The sequence below is a fragment of the Amphiura filiformis genome, chromosome 14, assembly GCF_039555335.1.
Source record: "Amphiura filiformis chromosome 14, Afil_fr2py, whole genome shotgun sequence".
Classification (NCBI taxonomy): Eukaryota; Metazoa; Echinodermata; class Ophiuroidea; order Amphilepidida; family Amphiuridae; genus Amphiura; species Amphiura filiformis.
Window position 1 is genome coordinate 45641076 of NC_092641.1, and position 7358 is coordinate 45648433.

Consider the following 7358-nt stretch of genomic DNA (forward strand, 5'->3'; position numbering starts at 1 on the left):
TCATTAAGGGGTCACAACACGGGTGTGTTCGTGGTCATATACCACAGACAGGTCTAGTTATTTTCTTTCCGAAAAGCAAAAAATGTAATTGCTAATCATGAAAGTAAATTTACGCGATGCAAGCTTGCTGCGCGAAAATGTTATTAATTGAGCATAGCGTTTGGACCCAAACTGGTAGAGAAACTAGGCCTTTTTTTCTGTTAGCCAATATGTTGCTGTTTCCACTGCATATAGCATTGTTGCCATGATCTTTTTTTTTTTTTTAAAGCGAAATTGCAATTTTATTCTTACAGTCTGTACACTGCCTGATCATACTCAGACCAGAGAGGAAATACGTAAATTTAAAAGAGGAGGCGGGCGGCCTAGATTGGCTAACGTTATCATTGGTTTAGCACATCAACATGAAATTGTGACAAATAATTACTAGTCTAAATCCGTTTCTGGAAAGGTTGGTTTTTATTCATTTGCTGGTGATGGCGTACGTAGTTGGTCACTTGGATTTTTAGTAGTTGTCCCGGGTTCGATTGGCATTAGCCAGGCATCTACTGCAATGACACGTCTCTCAAACAGTATGTGGGAAATATAATTAATGACAAAATTTTTCTCAAGCATCGGGCCTTGACATTGGCTTTCCCTGTTCTTGGAATCGGTACAAATATCGTCAGGTGCTATCAATATCAAGATAATCGCACGTACTATTAGGGAAAATTTCTAGTTAATCAATTAATGAAATCAATCAATCAATCAGTTGACAACTTTTTGATTGGATACGTGGATTTTGTCGCTTGGATTAATTTACAATCAGGTAGGGATTTACTTTAAGTGTTTTTCAAAGCACCTAACTCTCTTAATGGCACTATCAGTCATGTATTTATCACCGAGAAAGCGTAAAATATTGGCAACATCGATCAACAGATAAACTGAAGGTAACGATTAATATTAAATATTCAATAACATATTAAGCCGATTATCAGTTTATTGATTTTAAATCAAAAACAGCCTTTCTGTATAATGGTTCTGTCCTCAAACTAGTGAAAGAGTGTGTCAGGCTTGTTGCAACGTAGTATGGAAAGACATTTACATGCATTAAACATTTTAAACAGCACAATATCAATATCTGTTTTTGGCTTGTGTTTAATTATGTATTTGTTTTTCAATATGGGGCCCGAAGACCAATATAGCATGGGGGCTTTGTCAGCAACTGCTGACTTGCAGGCACCTTAAATCCGCTACTGCTGAAACTGTTGCACTCCTTATACAATACAAAAACATTATATAAACAAATAATGAAATGAAATCACAATCACAAAAGTCGTAATTATGAGGTAAATGGCTATGCATATATATTTTCATACTTCGATACCCCATGCTCATGTACTACCTTAACCCTAACGCCAACCCCAACCCCAACTCTAACCCCAGCCCCAACTCTAACCCCAGCCCCAACCCTAACCCTAAAAATAGGACGCGCAGGGTAAACCAGAATTATATTGAACACACAGGTTGCGCAGAGAAAACCAGAATTGCACCGAGATTAATTAAGAAGTCTAAAAATTATTGGTTTATAAAAAGTTCCGCAATGTTTCTTTTAAACTGACTGAGTGTTAATATTTATGGTAATAAATGTTATCATTTTACAGATTATTCCACAATCCAGAGCCGGTTGAGAAGGTGGTTTTCAAACCCGTTTGAATTGAAAGTTGTAAATCATGCCTGTTTCTAGGATTGTAAGAATTTGAATCGAATTAAAGAAAAATTGCAAATTCATTAAAAATTCAAGAAAAAATATGTCTCTGTATCCTCTGCAAATAAATATATTCCCATCGTTTTTGAGCTTTCGAATTAAGAAATAAAGGGTAATGCACTATCCTTTACACGAAAATAATGTGTCCGAGGCAGTAAAAACGTAAATAATGGGTGAGGCGCATCTATTCTACTGTATTACCACAAAATAGTGCGATTTAAAAAGAAAATATCACATTTTTTGCCCAAATATTACAAGTTGTTTACCTCAAGGTGGAGCGCCTACGCGTAGCCAAAGCGTAAGTGATAGCGATATTGCAGAACGCGTAACCAAGCGTAATGCTTTGCGTAGAATGCGTAACGACGCTAATATACTGCATCGCGCTTTGCTGTGCGCTGTGATGCGAGAAGAACATAAAGTTCGTTGCCCTGGTCACTTTATTGCTAATTAATGGTCTTTCACGTGACGCGTTTCAACAAATCACAGTGCGCGATTTTGAATAATGGGTCGTGGGGGTAATAGAATCAATCGTAACAGGTGCACAATAAATCTGAGCTTTACAAATCTGAACTTACAAAGTTTACTTTCAAGTGCTTGTCTATCTTTAAATTGTATACAGATAGTTTAACATTCATATCGCAGGTGACATTGTGCATTTACACTAATGTCTAATTACATGAATTGCTACAACAGATCCACTTACTGACAAGCTATACGCTGACTGCACGCTGTAAGTTTGCTAATGTTTCGAAGTTTACTGAAAAGTTTGTTGTAAATACAATAGTATACATCTGTATGTTGAATTTATTTAGAGCAGCATTTCTATTACCTTCAAAACATCTACTTATGTAACGAATGCCAATTTGGACACCATGGTTAGTGTTACAAGGTAATCAACGACAAGTTGATTAATTTTAGAATTGTAAGAAAATTTTGTGCTGATTATATCATTTATTATGTCTCATCAGGGTGCATCAATTTGTAGCATATTTAGAGCAGCTTCATTGTTATCATCTTCCAAAGATCCACTTATGTTACTGATCCCAGTCTGGACACCGCGGTTATTGTTAGAAGATAGGCAACGACAGCAGATTTTTTTCAGAGTATCGCGCATTGCATGACGGTACTTTTGGCAGCAGCAGACGTACAGGATCGGGTTGATACATGAGTTCAGCATTAGTAAAATAAACCCCATGTCTCGAACTGTTTCGCTTTGTTTTACACTTAAAAAGCCAATGTTAGTCACCTCTTCGTGTATTTCATCCAACTGCGTTAATCGACGCGGCAATTGACAAAGGAAAAATAGTATGTTGTTGAGAACCAATGTACGAGAGTAACCTGCCTGATAGGTGACTGAATTTGTTCGCTATTGTTTGCTTGTTGTCGGTTCAACAAAACCGTAATAATTTTAACAGAAACAACGCTGTTAATCAAAAAGCAAATAAAAAATATGCAAACTGCGAATATCTTTTGAAATACACTATATGATTTGCAAAATGCAACATTAACGGGTAGTTGTGAGAATTCTTCTTCTGAAGGCCAAACAAAACACGTTTGACGAAGTCTATATCCAGACGACTTAACAGCGGCAACTGCAATACCTATCAACCATGCTGCAATTATCATCTTGAATGTACGATTTAGTCCTTTCATCAGCCGGTGTCGAATTGGAAAGCAAATTGCCAAATATCTTTCTATAGCGATCAGTGTTACAAAACCCAAAGACACAAAATAGGAGAAAAATATAGATGTCTGAAGAACATAACAATCTATATTTGTAATAAAAAATAATCATCGCGAACATCCGAGGTCCAATAATCCAAATTTCCTAACATGCACATAATTGCTAAAAGGACATATCTGCGATGGCTAAGTTGCTCATAAAAGCAGTCAAACTACTCTTCATTTCAGGAATTGTCAAGACTGATATCAAGAAGGTTATATTTGCTAATATGCCAAAAGCACAAATGATAAAAAATACAATTCCATAAATAGCTAAATATTTCATGGAGTAAATCATTTCCATTGCTAAAGTTGGATCAGTAACATTGATGATATCGTCTGCCCCGTAACAAGTGTTGGTGTTTTGAACAGCATCCATGGTGAAATTATTTGTAATGTCATCAACAACTTCGTGCACAATCAAAATAGAGAGTTGTGGTAGTATTGTTGTTGCAACAGATGTAATATTGAGTTGACAGTCATCCACTTTATGTGCGAGCTGCCTTGCTTTTAATCCATACACCGCACAGTTCAGTTCTATAATTAATAATGCAAATATATGGATATAATATCATAACTGATCACATGAACATACTAACCAATCGTGTAACGTGGGGACATATCATAAGTATAACACTTTAAAAGGGGCGGTATAGGACATCTCGGTCTCCAGCAATATCCATATCGCGCATAGTAAGCAAAGCACTGCCCGGTTGTTGATTTTTTTCCGAGGTGCCTTTATGGCTGTTATTCGTCTTCATACAGTACCGGTCGCACAGTTTATACAATTTCCCAGTACATGGGATGGAATCAGGGCCGTCGCTAGACCATTTACTCAGGGGGATGGGGGTGTCGGGAAATAAATTTTTGCCGAATTTACCTTTTGCTAGCCCCTGCGCAACATGATTGCCACCCCTGGCTCTTCGGATAGAAGACATCCCTCCCCACACTGTAACTCAAGTTTTCCAAGCTGTCTCCAGAATTACTTTACCGTGGAAAAGTGCACGAAATTTGCTATTTCAATGCTAAAATTTTAAAGGGGGACGTACCGGAGTTACCGAACCAGGGGCTAAATTTCCTTATCGTCCCAATGCGGCTGCTACTAGCAGAATATTATCGGGACAAATGCGCGAGAAGCGCGCGAAAAAAATGCTATTTCAATGCTAAAATGAACACAGTTGAGTACAATAAATCGTGCCAAAGGAAGAAACATATGCCTTTTACAATTTTTGGTTAATTTAGTCCCGGTATTTTGATCCAGCTCATGAAATTTATGCTTATTCCAGGTATCAGAGGATTTGCCTTTGCATGCATATTAATAATTTACATATTAGAAAGCACAGTGATTTACATCATTGATCCTTGTTGTTTTTGCAGGTTTATCACTTTTGTGAGCCTTGGAACTGGTAATTTTTGGCTATCGAACTTTGCCTACTTCCTATGCCTAAATTTGCTTGTTTTGCCCCCCCCCTGCATACATATTGTCTAGTCTGTATTTTACATGTTTCCCCACATCAAGTTGGTGTACCTTGCTCGTTTTCTTTCCTGATGGAATTATAACTCTCATTTTTGAGATTCGTGATCATGTTCAAGTTTAAGATGAAAATAAAAACGAGAAATTTCCAATGGGGCGTCTCGTAGATCTACTCACATAATGGGTTTCCTGTGATAAATGCGCACGAAGCGCGCGGCAATTTGACATTTTAATGCGAAATGTTCCAAAATGGGCTTAATGTTGGGTCTGAAATAGAGCAAAAGGAAGATGCAAATCGTAAATTTTGTCACAACATTTCTGCCGACTGAGCAGCAGAGGGGACTGACTTGCCACCATGCCCTATGGCAATTGAGGATGGGGTTGGAAATATTTCTTGAAGTATAGTGAATCCAGCATGTTTTGGTGACACAATCTGTGTATGGTACAAATGCGCGAGAAGAGCGCGAAAAAATAGCCATATTGAAGCTAAACTGGAATAAATTAAAGCGGAGCGCGCAAAAATTGATCCTATGTAGGTTTATATGGCAAAATATGAGGTTAATTTGCTTAGAAACCCACATACAGGTGGCAACATGCAGGGTGATTGTATGGACCATCCCCATATCAATAAATTGGAGGGATTTATCCCCCATCCCTCTAGGATCTACGCCTATGCCCATGGCTAATCTCCATTTGGTACTGATGAAGGGCGCGATGCAGAGGGGTGATGTGTTCAAGTCTGCGCCAAGTGATAGATTGTTGGAAATTGTGGAGCCCAGGGGTGTTGCCAAATCCCCATCATCGGCAAATAACATATCTCTGATCAGGACTCTCTGCAACTTGGTGTTTGCTCGTAGATGTGAGAGGTTGGACAGACCTCCATCACTTCTTGAGTGGAGATACACACCATCCTCGGATGAACTGAAGACATTCCTCAGTAGCAGAGAGAAAAATACACCTAAGAGTGTAGGAGCAAGCACATATTGCATTCTGAATACGAAGAATGTCCTTCTCGTATCAAATAATTTTGATTTTTTGAAATTCGCAATGTAATACACATTTTATGGCAATGGTTAAAAATTGATATTTTTGATATTTAACAGTACTCGAAGTAAACTTTATAAATCTGATGATTTATACTTAAAGTGTATGTAGTTGCAACGTGAGATGAAAAGCCGACGATCAATTGCAAATTTTGACCTTTCGTATTGATGATATGGATTTTTCCCAAAACACCCAAAAAAATAGGTCTTTTGAGGAAAAAAAATCCATATCTTCAATATGAAAGGTCAAAATTTGCAATTGATCGTCGGCTTTGCCTCCCAGCTACATACACTTTAAGAATATATCATTAGATTTATAAAAGTTACTTCGAGGACGGTTATATATCAAACATTTGAAAAATATCAAATGTTAATAATTTGTCATAAAAATTTGTGAATTTCAAAAAATAAAAATTATTTGATATCAGAAATATCAGATCGTATTCAGAATGCAATTCGATATGTCTGATGTGCTCTCATCTCCCACAAAAATACTGTCGAAACGCTCAAAACGCTCATTCCAGATCCCTTAAGATATTTCAAAATATTTTTGCCGTCTTGTTTTTTTTCTGCGACTATGAATTTTTTTTCTGGGAACGCCGGTACCACGATACCGAGGATTTCGTAGTGCTCTCTCTCCCCTTTTATTGTCTGATTACGCGCCACCCTACTAAAATATGCCGCCCTTATAAGGTGATAAGCGTAATTTTCTTTCTTATTTCTGTTGTTTGTTTGTTTTCATTCTTTTCCCCTTTTCTCTTTTCTTTTCTTTTTTATTTCTTCTTCTTTTTTTTACCGCCCGTTTTTTACCCCGGTGGCTGGCGCCACCAAAGACCCCCCAAAAAAAATACGCGCATGCTTACCAAGAGTTTCACACTTCGAATCGTTACTGCAACAGTGGATTCGGTACAGCTTTATGAATGTGACGTATGGACCTAAACTTTCAAATGAGATGGATAGCTGTTATACACGCATTCTAAGAACTGTTCTGAATGTGCTTTGGAGTTTGGAACGAACATGACAAAGGCAGACCTATATGGAGACTTTCCAAAAGTAAACAGGAAGAGAAGAATCCGGTTTGCTGGCCATTGTTCCAGTGAGGCGTCTGCAGCAAATATGGTTCATTGGCTAACCAAAAACGGGAGGCGGAAACCTGGAAGACCCGTCCTGACCTACTTAGACATTCTGAAAGATGACACTGGACTTTAGGCAGCGGTAATGGAGGACATACAGTTGTGTAAAGCAATTGCAGTTCGAGGACACAACTCGAATTAAACAAGTAGGCAAATATAATGATTAAGTCGTTTATCACCAAATACTCATATTCTGTTTATATTGTATAATTATTTTAGTGGATTATGCAACACTTAGTGAT